General features: G+C 42.5%; 2 long non-coding RNA genes across 3 annotated transcripts; one reads left to right on the forward strand and one right to left on the reverse strand.

Annotated features, from left to right (window-relative positions):
- Window positions 1-6,621: 6,621 nt before the first annotated feature.
- On the reverse strand, window positions 6,622-8,703 carry LOC123106531 (uncharacterized). The gene is made up of 4 exons (XR_006451376.1): window positions 8,087-8,703; window positions 7,308-7,732; window positions 7,160-7,228; window positions 6,622-7,051 (listed from the first exon to the last, which is right to left on the reverse strand). It is a non-coding gene; the product is annotated as an uncharacterized lncRNA (long non-coding RNA).
- A 555-nt stretch (window positions 8,704-9,258) lies between these two features.
- On the forward strand, window positions 9,259-15,872 carry LOC123106532 (uncharacterized). Of its 2 annotated transcripts, XR_006451378.1 has the most exons (6): window positions 9,259-9,571; window positions 9,648-10,285; window positions 12,312-12,388; window positions 12,514-12,714; window positions 13,173-13,900; window positions 14,253-15,872. It is a non-coding gene; the product is annotated as an uncharacterized lncRNA (long non-coding RNA). The 2 variants fall into 2 exon arrangements; XR_006451377.1 differs by lacking the exon at window positions 14,253-15,872 and having other exon boundaries at window positions 9,260-9,571; window positions 13,173-14,245.
- The last annotated feature ends 2,512 nt before the right edge of the window (window positions 15,873-18,384 follow it).

Raw genomic sequence — 18,384 nt, forward strand, 5'->3', positions numbered from 1 at the left:
GTTGGCACACGTTTTCATTATGATTCTCCGGTAGAAACTTTGGGGCACTCTTTGAGGTTCTATGTGTTGGTTGAATAGATGAATCTGAGATTGTGTGATGCTTATCGTATAATCATACACACGGATACTTGAGGTGACATTGGAGTATCTAGGTGACATTAGGGTTTTGATTGATTTGTGTCTTAAGGTGTTATTCTAGTACGAACTCTAGGGCTGTTTGTGACACTTATAGGAATAGCTCACCGGATTGATTGGAAAAAATAACTTTGAGGTGGTTTCGTACCCTACCATAATCTCTTCGTTCGTTCTCCGCTATTAGTAACTTTGGAGTGACTCTTTGTTGCATGTTGAGGGATAGTTTTATGATCCAATTATGTTAGTATTGTTGAGGGAACTTACACTAGCGAAAGTATGAACCCTAGGCCTTGTTTCCACACATTGCAATACCGTTTACGCTCACTTTTATCACTTGCTACCTAGCTGTTTTTATATTTTCAGATTACAAAAACTATTATCTAGTATCCTTATACCACTTGTATCACCATCTCTTCGCCGAACTAGTGCACCTATACAATTTACCATTGTATTGGGTGTGTTGGGGGTACAAGAGACTCTTTGTTATTTGGTTGCAGGGTTGCTTGAGAGAGACCATCTTCATCCTACTCCTCCTACGGATTGATAAACCTTAGGTCATCCACTTGAGGGAAATTTGCTACTGTCCTACAAACCTCTGCACTTGGAGGCCCAACAACGTCTACAAGAAGAAGGTTGTGTAGTAGACATCAAGGACTGGAGTGTCGGTTCAGCCATGTGCGGTGGACCCGTCATGTTTGAATAACACTCCGCCTCAATATGTTCCGACGTCTCCGGGTCACTATTCTAACCCTTTGGACAATATGATTGTTGCGGTAACGCGATTGGCGGCTCTACCAGTTGAAGGTGAATCTCCAACGGCGATCGAGACACGGAGGGTCAGAGAGCTTCTCCAGATGGCTGTGGCTCAACAGGCGGCTTATTCTTACAGCCGCGAGCGGATTCACTCAACCCCTCATCCAAGCCTGAGTTATAGCAGGCACATTGACTCGCCGGAAGTTTCAAGCAGTGAACAGCGCCATAACCAGCCTCAGGGACATGACCCGGTGCGCAGTGGTGCCAATGCTCAGAGTTTAGTGGATCAGGGCAGAGCGCGTCAGGAGGCCGAGCTGGCGGCTCAGCAAGCGGCTCATCAATATTCTTTGGTTTATCCGTTAGCTTCGGTGGAGGCAGGCATGACCTCTAGAACCTTGGATGTGCTATGTCTAGTACCAGCTCTGCGTAACGAGCGTTTGCCCAAGGATTTCAAGGGTCGTCGTAAGGTACCTAACTACATAGTAGATCAGCCCCCTGAAGCCTGGATCGAAAGTTATGAGATGGTAATGGAGATGCTGTACATCGGCGATGCTGCATGTGCTAAGTATTTCACCATGATGTTGGATGGGATGGCTCGTACTTGGTTGAAAGGGCCGCCTTCTAACTCCATTGGGTCATGGGCTGAGTTAAAAGCCCGGTTTATCCAGAACTTTAAAGATACATGCAAGCAGCCCATGTCAATTGTGGATTTGGACTCCTATGTCCAAGGCGAGGGCGAGTCAACAACCCATTGGGTGCACCGGGTCTCGGCCATCGTACATTCATCGGATCATATCAATGCCGGTTCTGCAGTTCTGATGTTGGAGAAGAATTGTCATTTCATGCCCCTTAAGCAGAAATTAGGGCGACTTAAACGCCACTGCAGCGACATGGGGGAGCTAATGGCGGCTCTCCTCAAGTATGCCGACTCTGATAGTACCAAGGACCCCAAGTCTGATGATGAAAATCCGGGAAAGGGAAAGAAGAGCGGCAACATGAAAGGGCAACAGTATAACCCAACTAGTCAGGGTGGCAATGGTAAGCGCAAGGCTGATATAAATTTGGATTTCTTAGCTAACACCAATATGCAGAATAATGGTCAGCGCCGCAAGGGAAAGTCGCCCCCTCGGTTTGGAGGGCCAAAATTCAATATTGAGGCGATGATGAATCAGCCCTGCCCGAAACATGGTACGAGGGAAAAGTTGGCCACTCACCTCTAGAAGGATTGCTTCATTATGATGGAGTATAGAAATTCCAATTTTTCCGAGAACAATCATTAGTCGGACGGCGGCTCAGGGTCCGGCTCTCACGGTCCGGGTTATGGTGGTGGCGCTTCTAACTCCGGTTTCCAGGGCCAAGGCAATCAAGGTGGTTTTAATCAACAGTGTGGTCAAGGGGATCAGCAGTAGCAGTCTGGTTACCAGAGTAACCCAAAACAGTTGAACAGTGGGCAGTACCACGTTTTCACCACAAGTTTATGCAAGCGGGATCAGAAACTCCATAAGAGGGCAGTGAACGCAGTTGAGCCGGCGATTCCCCGTTATCTGCGATGGTCTAAACACCCTATTCTCTGGAGTCGTGAGGATCACCCTGAAGGAAATATGCCCTAGAGACAATAATAAAGTTTTTATTTATATTTCCTTATATCATGATAAATGTTTATTATTCATGCTAGGATTGTATTAACAGAAACTTAGTACATGTGTGAATACATAGACAAACAGAGTGTCACTAGTATGCCTCTACTTGACTAGCTCGTTAATAAAAATGGTTAAGTTTCCTAGCCATAGACATGAGTTGTCATTTAATGAACGGGATCACATCATTAGAGAATGATGTGATTGACATGACCCATCCGTTAGCTTAGCACTATGATCGTTTAGTTTATTGTTATTGCTTTCTTCATGACTTATACATGTTCCTATAACTATGAGATTATGCAACTCCCGAATACCGGAGGAACACTTAGTATGCTATCAAACGTCACAAGTAACTGGGTGATTATAAAGATGCACTACTACAGGATGCTGCTAACGCGACACTACGATCAGAGACCCTTCGAGAAACTGTGTGCGATGCAATAATAGCAAACGGTGCTGTATGAAAACCGTCAGAAATGTATAAAACGTTTGTAATGACGGATGCATCAAACACGGTTCAGGTTTTATTTGCGTGTACGATGAAGGGCATACGATTCAGTTTAATGAACTGTTTGTGATGAGGAGGAACAAAAGAAACGGGCAGCCAGATGAAGGCATGTGCGATACATAGCATACGGTTCACTCGGATGAACTGTTTATGATTAGGCAACATAAAAGAAACGGTTAGCTAGATCAAGCTTTGTGCGATATACGACATGCGGTTCACTCGGATGAACTGTTTGCATTGAGACATGCGAACAGAAACGGTTCAACTTAACAAGATGTGTGTGATACGCGGCAAACATGTCTGTAATACATAAACATTATTCTGATCACAACCTTAACTGCCTGAGTAACGCGCCTGAACTTTCCTCTGTACGAACACGACCTTCGGGCTATCTTCGCAACCGTGGCTTCCCCCGCGAATTATTCTTGTTAGTCATGTTCTCTATGATGTTAGTGTAATCTAGAAACATTTTTAGCAACTAAATACCGGTTTTAAATAGGAATCTCGCTCATTGGCGGATTTTGCTCTCGGGTCGTGATGAAATTGCGTTTTTTGTAATTTTACTGCCTGACTTGTTGGACATGAACTTCTCCCAGTGCTAGGTTGAACTTGCGCCAATATTGCCCAAATGGGGCTTGCAATATACCGTTGGAAAGCTATGGACACCAGTATCATGACCCAAGTTAAAATTTTGGCAAAATATAAGTGGTTTAAGAGCAATTTTGAAAACCATTTTTTCTTCATACAAAAAACGTGAATCGTATTTTCGATCGCATTTTTAAACTGTTTATCGGAATGAGGCAAATAATATGGCGTTGGAAAGCTGCTGGAAAACCGCTCCTTCCACATATTGAAAGTTTTCTCTAATTCCCTGCGGTTAGAGAGTAATTTGGAAAATCGTAAAATTTCACAAACCAAACAGCCGAGTTCGTATTTTCGATGTCATTTCTAAACGGCTAATCCAATCGAGGCAAATGATATGGCGTTGGAAAGCTTATGAAAATGCGCTACTTTTTAATGTAGAAAGCTTTTTCTAATTTTGAAAGGTTTAAGAGTAATTTAGAAAATGCGCTACTTTTTCATGTAGAAAGTTGTTTCTACTTTTCCTTAGCTTTTTGGTATATATTGTTTCTCCCAATTCCTTACTGTTTTAAGTCAATTTTAAAAATGGCTAAAAATGTATTTTCACCGTAATTTCTACAAACTTTATCGGAATGGGGCAAATAATATACCGTTGAAAAGCTAAGGAAAATGCGAAACTTTTTCATGTTGATGGTTTTCTGTGATTCCTAGCCGTTTTCAAGTAATTTCGAAAATGGCAAGATCATTCGTTCTGACTTTATCGCGAAACAGATTCTTCGAAAATGCACCACTTGAAGAGCCTGAACTTCTCGGCATGTCTAGTTGAACTTCACTCTATTTTGCACGTGCTTTTTTTGCTCGTAGATCTCCAACCACTGCTCGTAGCTCTCCATCCACTCACCGAAATTGAGCAAGTGATATACCGATGAAAGCTGTTGTAAACACGCAACTTTCTCGTGTTGATCATTTTTTCATACTCGCGACAATTTTAAAAGTTTTTCATCTGATATTCATTCAGTGTAGTAGGTGAACTTCCTGTTGTTTTCACGTTGAACTTCTGTGACGTATTTTTCATTTGTAATTTTCTCATCCATTTGTCAAGTGTTACACAAATGGTATTTCTTTTGTATAAACCACTCTCACAATATTTTTTCTAACTTTCTCCGGTGGAGGACTTGAACTTATGTCAACAAACTTTTAGTCTTTCGCTTTTTTATTTCTTTTTAACACAAAATGCACACCGTGTAGTACGTGAACTTCTGGCAGTTATCAATCTGAACTTCTCTCGGTTAGGTGAAAATATCTTAGTTTTTTATGAATTTTTAATCTGATATTCTTAATCCTTTTTTATGAATTTTGAAGCGCTCTATTCTCAAAAGTTGAACTTCTTGCTATTTTATTTTTGAACTTCTTTACATTCTTTAATAACGAGGAAAATCTAAGTTTTTTATAATCATCGAACTTCTCCATCTTTTTAATATGGACTTCCTGATTTATTTTTTTATGAAATTTTGAAGCGCTCAATTTTTAAAAGTTGAACTTTTTTTATTATTTTTGAACTTCTTGTTTCCATTATTTAATAACGAGGAAAATCTGAGTTTTCTATAATCATCGAACTTCTCCATCTTTTTAATATGGACATCCTCGTACTATTTCTTAATCTTTTTTATGAAATTTTGAAGCGTTGTATTTTTAAAAGTTAAACTTCTTTGTTTTTTATTTTTGAACTTCTTGTTTCCAGTCTTTAATAACGAGGGAAATCTGGGGTTTTATAATCATCGAACTTCCGCATCTTTTTAATTTGGACCTCCTGGTCTTGTTTCTTAATATTTTTTCTACGAAACTTTGAAGCGCTCTATTTTTAAAAGTTGAACTTTTTGTTATTTTATTTTTAAACTTCATGTTTCAATTCTTTAATAATGAGGGAAATCTGAGTTTTCTATAATCATCAAACTTCTGCATCTTTTTAATTTGGACTTCCTGGTTATATTTCTTTAATCTTTTTCTATGAAATTTTTTGTTCTTACATAAACGCTAAATCACCCTGTTAGTTTAACTTGAACTTCTGCTGCACATTTTGCAACACCTAAAAAATGAACTTAGTGAGAAATAACAAGACAAATATGTCAATGTCTCCAATGATCATTTTATGTGCAGAATGAATTTAAAAAACCAACCATATCCTGGTGTATCATATGTTTGAAACCGGCATTTTTTTCCACAAACAACAGGTTTGAACTTCCCGGGCCATGACCCCATTAACACGATGAGCAAATAATATGTTTGAAGCACTACGCAAAGAAAGCTATTACTTAGCTTTTCTCATGTATAGTTTTTTGAATTTCACTATCTTGGGAACATGAACTTCAAACCACACGCCATAACATAAATCAATCAAAAACACTGATTCATCTGATTAAACATTTTTCACATTGTTCATGGGCACCTTTCCTACCAGCATTTATGCACATGGGAATCTCAGACCTAGTAGATTTTACCAAAGTGGCTTTCAATAAACATCGAACCGCCATTTTTATTCATTTTGAACTTCTATATAAACAAAGAAAGGATATCTATCCATCACCACGAAATGCATGTAGAAACCTGTCGGGAAATACAAACGCATATAGTGATAATTATGCATCCGATAGCACATCAAAAAAATGCATCATGATGTGTTGGAACTCCAGGGGCGCTAGGCAGAACTTTTCCTCTGCTTGCTGCTCGCGCTCACTTGCCTGAGCTAGGGAGGATGACCAGGGGTGCCTACGACCAGGGGCTCGCGAACTTCTTTTTTATGAATGTTTTTTTCTAAATGCATTTGTTCATCAGTAAGATGCATTCTTCCCAACATCCAATGATTGAACTCTCTAAACAATTATCTTCGAACTTCCAGATTACTTTACTTATTTAGGTGTATGTAAACTCGGGTTTACACTAACTTCCTTCCATCAAATCACGTGAAGTACATGCATGAACAGAAAAGGGGAAGGAGTTACAAGGTCCATAACACACTTTTTTGGGCATCTTTGTGGAGCCTCTGCACAATAAACTTAACAAGTTACAAATCGAAGCTACGAAATGAAATAAATGAATATGAGCTAGAGGCTGCAGTAACACGGTGCACATCAGTTTGAGTAGAACCGGGGCGATAGCATAGGGTTCATGCATGTTTCTCAAGAAAGCAGTGAGGTGCTTTGAGGAGGTGGATGGCGACTAGCAGCTTGAGTCTTCTGTACTCAGTTTTGTGGTGATAACACGAACAGAAGGTGTCATGGTTGGGGACACCTTGGTGTAGCAGCAGGTAAACACACTGCACAACAACTCCATATGCCTTTTCTCTGGATTTCATATGTTTCTTGTTTTGTCTCTGAATTTCTGAAATGACCTTCTTTTCTCTGCCTGCTACCTCAGAGAGCAGTGCTTGCTGCATCTACAGAAAAAATGGAGCATGGCCAAAGAATTAGGGAGAAAATCATGCATGTGCTTTGCCTGTAGAAGTCCGAGGCTAGTGGAGAGAAAAAACTGCATGAGCACATACTGTTTGTTGGTATTTCATATAATAATGTTCTTTTTTCTGTAGAGTGGACACTTATAAGACGTGGAGCATCTGGAAAAAAATGCCGATGGTTAGTGGCGGCTTGAAATACAACAAGAAACATACATGGGGATGAATATACACGAGATACCTTTTAATATGTTCAGTACATGGAGGTCCCAGTATACATAAATCTTTTTCACATAAATAGCAACTGGCGACATGTGGAAACCAAAACAAAGTCGTGGCTGAATGCATGCCACCTTGGTAGCCACATACACAGGCTAGCTGAACCTGAAGTAGCTAACAAATTAGAACTTCGAACGGAAAAAAGTTAAGAGGGAATTGCTCTGACAAGGAGTCTCCCTTTATCAAATTCAGCAGAAGTTGAACTGGATGGTGGGCAGCAAGATCCGGGGTGCTATGTTCATGAACAGCCGGCGGCTCCGTCGTTGAACGGCTTAGGGTCGAGGCGAACGGACCAGGACAGCATAGTTGAATGGCTCGGGGCTGCGTTGGGAGGACTCGGGGGCGGTGTTGTAGATTGGATCAGGGTGAGGGTGCTTTCCACTGCCCCTGAAGAAAATGATATGAAGGACAAAACACATACACAAGAACAACTACACATTAGGATTCTGAATGGTCATCTGTTTGTTGAGGTAAAGAAGTTCAGAAAGATCCTCGGACACACGCACACACCAGTGCATGAACACATGCATTATCACATACATCTCAATTCCTCACATCACGGTTAATTCTTTTTTTAACAACATATGAAATGAATTATCAAATCAATACTCATAAAGGGGATCTCTTTTATGCAGATACAGACCCAATCATTCATGATTCTTTTTTAGCATACTAAGATGAACAACAGAGAAGCATCCATAACAACAATATTGGAGAAATAAAGATCAGAGTTACCTGTACCTTGAACGAGTAGAGCTGGTTCGGGAGCAGTGGTGCACAGGTTCAAGCAAGAGACACCAGGAAGGTCGATCACAGGCGCCAGAGAAGGTCACCCGCGGGGATGCCAAGGAAGGAGGTGCAGAGGCGAGAGTTAAGGAGCATGGTGCGTTCTGCTAGAGGCCCTGCCGACGACGTAACTCCCCTCGCCGGCGGCTTCGGGGAGCAAGGGCGTTGGTGAAGGGGCCGGTGGATCATGAGGAGCAGGGCGGCAGAACCGGTGGGGGAGTAGCAGCGGCATCTTGGAGATCTGGCGGGCCGCGAGCCGACGCATGGTGGCAGGATTGGCCCCGGCGGCGGCGACGAGCGGGAATGTTGGGTCTCGGCGGCGCGCGGGATTTCGGGGATCCGGCAGCGCGCGGTGGTGCTGGGAACAACGAGGGCGATCCAGAGCCTGGTGGCGGCACGCAGGATCCATGACCGGTGGTGCGCGCGGGATCCTCGATCGGCGGTGGCGCGTGAGGCCTATGGGCGGCGGATGTTTGGGGCGGCGGCGCGGTGCGCTTGTCTAGTAGGCGGCGACGGGGGTTAGCCGGGGTCGGGAGGTGGGGGATTGGTCGGGGATCGGTTTTGGTGCAACGTGGTTGGGTGGCTTTTTCCTTTTGAAGTATGTGTTCGAGTTCAGGAACAACTCCTCCACGCCTACGTGATCCAAATAACTATTCTAATCCTGGAATTAGAATAGTGTTGTCCTATACAGTATATCTCTACTCCTAATGTCTTAGTTGGTAGTCTGCGTTTCGGGTTTTATTTTCGTCCCACCTATTATGGTCTTTTTTTGGTATTTCTTTGGTACTTGCTCCCCCTCCCGCTCAGCCGCGAAAAACCGAAGAAAACCCCGCGATCGAGTGCGGCACACTCCCAACCTCCTGTCGCAATTATCTGACACGATCGAAAATAAACCACTGAAAACAAACCGGCGAAAATTAACCAGCGAAAAAAATCTACGCTCCTCTCGATCCGCTCGACGCACGCTCCTCTCGATCCACCCCTCCTGCCGGGGCCTTTCTCTCTTTCCCTCACCGCCGTCGGCCCATCTCCCCCCCCCCCCCCCCACACACCCCGCCGCCGCCCCATCTCCCACCCTGCCGCCACCGCCCCATATCCCGCTCTGCCACCGCCCCGCCCCTACTGCTCCACCGAACCGACCTCTTCTTCGAGCGTGAGCCGCTCCTCTCCCTGAAGCCCTCGTACGCACTAGGGTTTCGTGCGCCGCCGCCGCCGGTCCTCTCCAACACTGCGACGGGCTTCATGGCCTACTTCGGCCTCGGGCCTTAATGCTTCCTCTGCTTCTGCGTCGACCGGCTATTCAGCGAGGAGGACGTACATCAGGCAGCGGGTGACGCGCGGTGGCTGCGCAAATTCCTCTGTGGCGGAGATCTCCAGGATGGGTGCTTGTCTTCTCGGAAGAAGGAGATGATGAAGGATGCAGAGAAGGAAGGCAACGTGGTGTGTTCTTGCTGCAAAGTTCTCGTTCATATTTTTCTTGCTGCAAAGTTCTCGTACATATTTTTCTTCTTGGTAGGAAGGCAACGTGGTGTGTTCTTGATGATGATCGAAGAAGATCTGCTGGCTGCTGTTCAAGGGACGATAGCCAAAGAAGAAGAAGATGATTGCTATGTTCTGCTGGACCAGGATTCTGGAAGACCACGAAGAGGAATAAGACAAGCAGGCACATGTGTATCATCACGAGCAGCAAAACGAAGAGTAAACCCAAGAATATCAAGGGGGGATTATGTTGGCTGCCGTGGAGGACGAGATGCAAGGGTGCTCGGGCAGCGGCTGCAGCAGCGTGACAGATCAAGCGAGCTAGGTTGTGCCATCTCTGGTCCTCTCTCTTCAAACGGTCGACACCGGGTGCTTACGATCGACGTGACGGCGGCGGTGCAAGAGCATGGCGTAGCTGGTCTGAGAGTGGCGATGGACTCACTGCCCGCTGCTACTATATCATCCAAAGTAGTGGCAGGGTGCAGCAGCACGAATGGCTCAGCCTCTACCTTGTTCATCCCATTACCACGGAGGCGCTTTAATTACTGACACATCTGTTCTTATTATGCAACTGCAGGTGATTTCTCATCTTTCAACTCGGTCTATTTTACTCGTCATACATGGAGAGAGTTTATACAATGTTAGATGAAGAGTTGGCGGTGCCACGGTGCCAAGGTTTGCTTCTCAAAACTGATAAGATCACATGATGCTTGTATATGATTATTATTAAATCACAGGCAAATAACCCACTTCAACCTGCGTGATAATTATGTAGTGAACAGAGCTTTTGTGTAAATAAACTACCCAACTTTGTCAAGTGAGTTAATGGAGCAAGTCTTTAATTTGTAATTAGCTGTTGTTCAGAATTGAACTAGCGCTTCATACAGAACAATTTTGAGAGCAACTCCCCACAAAAAAAATACATCAACTATAATTGTTGGAATCCTGAAGGTAGTTCCATCGAAGTTTGTGAGTATATTTGCAAACCTCTGTCTACCTATGAATACTATTATCGAGATAGTTTAAACCATGTTGTTGGCCTGCTACAATGCTCAATGGTTTACCCTTGCTCAGATCAATTCTGGTGTGTTTGTAGTGGGAATGTGGGATGATGTATGAAGAGATAAAGAAAATTATGCTCGCGGAATATGAGTATGTAGTAACAGTTCTCTGTTATGGTTCGCGACAATTGTTCTGTACATCTCATTGGTAGTTTATATGTAATGCAATGCCATTTTATAATTATCATGCTAAAAAGTAATGTTACATTAGACATTTCAACATAAATGAGTTGGACAACTGAGCCCACAATATATAACTATGTATATTGGGACACAACGTTTTGCCTCTGTGTCCAGATGAGCCGGTCATTCGTCAGTTGGAATCCGTGCCAAAGAGTTTCAGTGGTGTTGGTGTTCGCCAGTAGTCCAGTACATCGAGTATAGAACAACCGTGTATATTGCAGGTGGTTACGGCGTACAGCGGAACTGAAAGAACTATTTTGAATCTCGGTGGCTCTGTATCAGGGTCTTCCTGTACTGATGGTTGAAAGATTTCCATGTGGTATGTGACATGGTACAGATTTTTCGTTTCCTCGTAACTTTGATCAGATAATCATGGATGACGAAAGGCAAACGGATTCCTTGCCTTCCAATTTATCAGTCTTCAGTTACGCTCACGTACCGAGTGAATAGATTGCAATGTTCTGTACTTCTTATTTCTAATTGATTTCATTCTCTAATGGTTGCATTAACTTGCCAAACATTTCTGGCGGATGCATGGGAGGGCCGTCTATGGTGGCAGTGGAACAATCCTCACTGTAAGTGATCTTAGATAGGGATGAGGTTAGCAACGAGGGCGAAAGATGATGAGGCTCCAGAATCTAGAGAGTTGTTGTGAAAGCTGATCCACAAGCACCAGGTTTTGTTATAAAAGGAAAACTCTCTCGACCCGGATGGAAATAATATTCCTGGTAGGTACTGTTGAGAGATGATAAGCTAGCTTACAGCTGAATATTGCACTGTTCCATAGTTTTCCGGACTACAGATGTTGTCGATGAGCAGTATGTTTTCTAATGTATGTTGTCAGCCAGGTCTGCCACATGTCGTCGCATCGCTAGCGAGGTTTGCCTGCGCCATAGAAAGGGGGGAGGGGTGTATAGAGGGATGGTCTAGGTGGCGGCTTGGGTGGGGGATGGTGGTGGTGGTGGTGGTGGGTGGGGGGGTTAGCCCCGTTGCGTCTGTTTGGTAGACAACTTGAAGTATTTAGAGATATAATGCACTATCTTGAATCGATACACATTCCTGTGCCACTGTTTCTAGGGGTAGCCCTCTAATTAGCAAGTGGTTTGTCATGTGTGTGTGATTATGACAGAAATTTGAACAATGTGTTGATTTATCTCATAAATAAGTATTCACTCTTACAGCACCACCATGCATGTTTTTTCACGTTTTCAACAGTTCATCTTTCAATTTTGATTTGCATAACCATGCATATATGGTGTACTGAATCAGTAAATGATATTTAAGTGCTTATTAGTTGTTGTATGAACATTTTCAGCTTTCATTAGCCCAATCGGTGCTTTGCACCGATGCTTTCCTTTGTAGCTGGCAGACAACTCAGACAAATGCATCATTATCATTTTGTTTTGATGGTTTTGTCAAAAAAATCAAATGAATTGATCTTGTTTTTCTTTGTGCAGAATTGCCTGAGATGGTTAGTGATAGTGAAAGTTATGATGACAGATAATTACTCCTCCAAGAAGAAGAATCAGAAGAGGTATACTAATGTCACTTTGTTTAAAATCTCTCCATACATATATCCTATATCACTAAGCTCCCTGGGGAAAAATCGCTCAGGAGCGATTCAGGCATCAATTGACCTGGTCGTCCGCTTTGTGTCAGCTGGCTATTTGTGGGCCTTTTTCGTCAGTGGTAAGGTGACATGGGTCGCGTCTGTCGGTGGCTGAGGAAAGGCGGTTCGAGCCTGACGTGGTCGTCGATGAGGAGCTTCTGGATGTCACCGGCGCCGGCAATCCTCGAGGGCAAAGGCTGTGACAAGCGGCGGCGGCGGTGCTTGGGCAGCAACAATCTGAGCATGATGAGGTCAGAGTTCGCTATCAAATCCGCTACATTTATCTTGGATCCATGCCCAACGTCTCAAACTGGCTAGCAATTTATTCAAAGGATGGGCAAAATCACGTCACCTCAGCTTGCGATGCATTTGCCTGCTAGGAATTGGGATCGATCCATTCTTTGCTCCGTTTCTATTCAGATTTTCATGTCTTGATTGATTTTGCAAATTTTCCTCTTTGTAGCCACCGCGTGAAATGAACCTAGCATTGTGCATGGTCGCAGGAGTCTCTGCAAGTTACTTGCTTGTTGATTCTGCATATTGGAATAATAAGTAACTACTTTGTGAAGTTCTTCTAATTTCGAATGTTATAGACAGCTAGAAAGACAGCCCATTGTACAAGTTGTCTATATCGATATCTAGAGATGATATGGAGAGCCGCTACAGATAGATACTATCTAGACTATTGTACTTGCCCTTATTGCTGCAGGTCGAAGGCGTCGTGGTGGTGCATTGGAGCTGGAGGAGGCGGCGGGCCAGTGTTGTTTGTGCTCAAGACGTACGAGATGGTGGACAACCCATCGACGGAAGCAGCGGTCTGGTGGAGTGACGCGTTGGACACAGCCTTCATGGTTTGGTGCTCGCTGGAGTTTGCATCTTCAAGCACAGAAATTTCTCCAGTTTCATCCATGAGCTCCCCCCCACCCCCTCTCTTACTGAATCCCTACGCACCCCAAGCAATCTCGGTCAAGTTTGTGCGGATTTGGGGTTTAAGATCTGTGCATGTGCGGGGAATTTATTAGTAGGAGTTGGGCTGGGTTTTATTTGTCAGATTTACTGGAGAATTTGGCATTAGATTTTGATCTTGGGTGGGGGCGAGGGTCCTCAAATGTCTACACTGTTGTGGTGAAATGCTACTCCATTTTTTACTAAAAATCATTTAGGATGCTGATTTTCTTAGTTGGTCTTGATTGCAGTTAAATGCTAAAAATCAGGACTCGGTATGGTGCCAAAATATGTTCATAATTTTGTGCACTGGGCTGGTGGGATGCTATGTGAATCACTACATTCTTACTCCTTTGGTTCGCCGGAGGTTCGGATTGCATTGACCACATTCAGATTTTTCCTAGAGATTCGGGCTGGCAACCAAAGATGTCCAGCCTTGATGGCTTGTGATATATTATCATGTTTAGGATAGACGAAAATGAGATTGCAAAGGTACATTCTTTTCCTGCATAAACTAAATAGTGTTACAAATGGTGATAAACATGGGTAGTTTTCACTTCTTTATTACTGCTGAATCATGACATAAAATGCATGTTTCTTGTTGTATACCTTCAGTGTGGATTATTACGTGATGTACCTTGTCATTAACTTTCTTTATTTAGGACTAATTTTGTTTCATATTCATACTAAAACTTTTCTCAGGATACTAAAATTTACCCTTGCACTCAATTTTTCTAGAGCTAATAAAATATCTCGTTTTAGTGAAATTTGACTTTTACTATTTTTTTGTCAAGATACTCAGTTTTCTTGTGTTAAAATTTATCTTGTTACTGAAATTTTATAGGAACGAAGAGCTCAAGATTTTTCTTTTGTTCATGAAGATGCATAATCAAGAGGAACCATGAGGATTCCTAAGAACACTTGAGGTGCTGCAACATCACTTAACCTTTTCATGTTACTCTAGATGATTTATCATCCTTGCTTGCCCCTCCCGACAAGGATTCATATCAAGAGTTCAATACTTGTTGGGGGTTCCTCGCAATGCATGCACAGAGAGGCATAACTTCTTTGCTTCCCCCACCATCTCTGCAATAATATGGCGTGCATGTGCAAAAAGAAGGATCTGATGGTCTACTAAGGGCTTATAGGAATGAAGAGCGGCTTATCTTCTTTACGTGTTTATCTGGTAAATATTCATCTGTCAGGCAATACAAATCGTATGGTTACAAGTTCAACAACAACATGGGGAGCGCTGGCGTGGTAGTCCGGCGGTAGAGGGATGGCTGGGCAGCAGCCTACCGAGGAGTTGGAGGGAGGGCTTGATTGGACCACATCTGTCCACGAGGGCTCGTTGGTTGGCTAATCAAGAAGGGGGGAGGGGCTGGGTGTATCTGCGTTGTGCGGTTCCGGCTGGTGTGCTCCTCGGCGGCGTCCTGGACAGGTGGTTGTGTGGGCGGCTGCGTGTGTACGTGTGCTTCGGCGGTGCGTGGTGAGGTAGCAGGGTGGCCAGCGCGGTGCCTTGGTGAGCAGGTGGTTAGATCCAGACGGATTTGGCCATGGTGGCTCGACGTTGGACTTGCTGGTGCATGTTGTGCGGAGCTCGAGAGGTTGATCTGGGCGAAAGCTTGTCTCCGGAGTTTCCAGAGCCGGTGATGGCGAAGCTTTCGAGTGTCGTTTCCTTCCTATGGGCATCGCTGAGGTATTCTTAGCCGCAATTTATGCCGCTTCGGAGGAAACTCTAGATTTGTGTGATCGGACGATGACGGTGCTTTGGCATCATATCCCTCTCCAGGGTTTCATCTTTCGAGTATGCATTAGCATGCTGGGCCGATGGAAGATGGAAGCAGAATGCATTTATAACAAGGGCACCGGCCACAGGTTTACAACGACTTATTGGTTGTACTGATGGAGCAGAGTGCATATTTGTGCAGAGTCTGCAAAGAGTAACTGAAAGACTCGACTGATCAGATTTGTCAGGAGGGCTTTCTTATTTATGTATCCAATTTTATGCATGCCAGAGGAAGAAGATCAAGGTATGTATATATAGCTTGATTAGACACAATGGTAAATTTCTTATGCTTTTTTGGCTTGAATCATCTATTCTGTTGTGCGTACATGTACTACGTAGTGTATTATTTTTTGGCCTGAATCAAAAAATAATTCAGTCATTTAACCTTCTCAAATCCGGATCATGTACTACACAGTGTTGTTTCTTTTGCATAGAAGTATCACGCACACCTTCCAGTAGGACCTGAATGATGTGCAGAAGATAACAAAACAAGTTTACAAGTGTTACCGAAATTTCCTTAAGTTCTTTTCTCCTATGATTTACTGAATGCATCTTTGTGTTCTCTAATTGTGTAAAAAATGGCATCTTTGTAATGTACTTTTATTTAACTCAGCTCATACTCCGTATTGTACTTCTAAAATTTGCCAAGTTTCGGATTCTGACTCAGAGTGCTTATTCATGTTCTTTTTTTGTTAGCTTTTAGTCAGCTGAGTTGAAGAAGCAAGTAAGCTTGAAGAAATGGACAGATTGGCATTTAAAAATCCTGAAGATATGAACAAACAATCTTGCTGATTCATGTGTACTAGCCTGCTCATTCATGTATAGTTATAATCTGAGGAAATGTTTGCCGTCTGTGTTAACCTCCAGTCTTGTACTGCTGAACATTGTAGTTTGTGTTGTATCATATGTGGACATGTTCTTTACTTCAATCTAGACTTACGTGCCTTTGTGTTAAGTTGTCTTACATCTCAAGTTTTGTATTTTCATGTTTCATGAATTATGTGGGTATGTGGCAGCCCACATAATACCACATACAGTATGTGGACAGCCCACTTAATCCCACTTAAATAAGTGGACATATGTGGCAGGAAGTGGGCACCTGCAGGTTGTCCCACCTACAGGCTGAGTGGAAGAGAGTTCGTATTTGCCGTTGTATGATGAAAACTGGATGCCACCATGTTTAATGTGTATTTCTAAATAAAAAGAATAATTTGATCAATCTGTTCTTATTTCTATTATTCGGTGACAACTCATGGTTATTCGGATTTTGCCCGTAGCAACGCACGGGTCTGACGATGAATTTTTTTTAGCTAATTCTGATATCGAGATCCTGGAGAATCCATCTGACGTAGTCAAAGACAAACGTCTTGCCCCAATCACTATCATACCCACGGACCAACGTGAATTACTTGTTGGCCTTTGCAACTACATCATGTCTATTGATGATGTCGGGTGTTTGGAGTAAGTATCATGTATCAATATTTAATGTGCGGATTTATAATATTATTCTTCTTATCATCTAATTTATAGAAAGGTATGGGTCTGGAGCTCGACACCCGATCCAATGGGCTTAAGTCTTAAGAAACTTCAGTGCATACTTAACATGGAGCAGACCATGGACAATGACTGCTTCAACACAGCCGTGCGTATGCTGGCATGTGACGAGGGAGTATTGTTCACAGACACTCCTGTGCACTACGTGGATCTATGATTTTGTGTAAATTATCTTAACTCTTCATTCTATGTGTCATTACTATCAACATGTTGAAACAATTTTTTTGTACTTAGTCCATGATGCTAGAGTCAACACGAGGTCAGAAGTTTTGCGAGAAAGAAACTATCCAGATGTTGGCAACATTATTTGATAGCTGGCTTGGGATGGACAACGACATCTCATCGTGCAACAAGGTAAGTAAAGTATTTTGTCCATTGTTATCATGGTTTGTTATTGTTTCTAATACCTCCATTTGTAGATTTATCTTCCCTATGCATCCATCGGCCTATACATTTTGTACGTCATCGACAAAGAGGCACGTCATCTATATATTATGGATCCTATTCAAACATCACAATCGTTAGAGGAGAAAAAATTAAGGCATGCACTGAAATTAAAAAGTTTTGCAAGTGATTTCAAAGAAGCACTCGAAATAAAGCTGCCTGGTTTGAATTATGATCTATCTAAATGGCAACGTTTATTTCTGTTTGGTATTCCAACAAGTATAGATGGGTAATGAATTCATAACAAAAACATTTACTTTTGTTATTACTATATTCTTTACATTGTTAATTTAAAGTTTTACAAGAATTTGTCTGGCTATTTTGTTTTTCATTTTATGCTCTGGTGGAACAGTGAAGATTTGGTCAAGCCGATTTGCGCGGTGAGTATTGTCCGTTACATGTTTTAAGACCTTCGGCATGAAATTTTCATACTAACTACATGTATGCGTTTGTGCGGGATGGGTATAAATTGAGGAAGCAGTTTTTGTTATACTTGCTAAAACATCGTGGGAATGAAGCTAAAGGAAACTTATCGGATATTGTGAAATAATTTCTTAAGCGCATCATCTAGATATTAATAGTTTTGTAATAGATGTTTAGTTGGAACATCGCTCAGTTTGTTACATGGACATGTCTTTAATTTTTCTTATGTTATCAATTTACATTGCAAAAATAAACTTCAGTTATTAAATAATTATGTTTTTGTTATATTGTTTGTACGCGTGGAATTTAACATGTAACTCCTGCAAACTTTTTCAAGAGCCCGTGGCAACGCACGGGCACTCTACTAATATATATATATATATATATATATATATATATATATATATATATATATGGGTCACGCTATTCGTCACCCTGGGTGAGGAATAGTTATTCTTCACCACACACACGCTTATAAGGACATGCTTGCATAACCAAATTAAACATCCACTTACATAGATGTCTATTACAACCATGGCATTTGCACACACCAAAGTAAACTATTACATGCATAATTATATAGGTGGCTACTACACACATGACATTTCCACACACACCAATAAAGTAAAGTATATATTACATGCATGATTAACTAGCAAAAACGATCATCTGATCATCATCTACTTCTTGTGACGCTTGCTCTGCTTGTGGCTCGATCCGGACACGTCGATTTGGGTAACGAGGCACTTCCTCATGTCAACGATCC

Source organism: Triticum aestivum, chromosome 5A (assembly GCF_018294505.1).
Source record: "Triticum aestivum cultivar Chinese Spring chromosome 5A, IWGSC CS RefSeq v2.1, whole genome shotgun sequence".
Taxonomy (NCBI): domain Eukaryota; kingdom Viridiplantae; phylum Streptophyta; class Magnoliopsida; order Poales; family Poaceae; genus Triticum; species Triticum aestivum.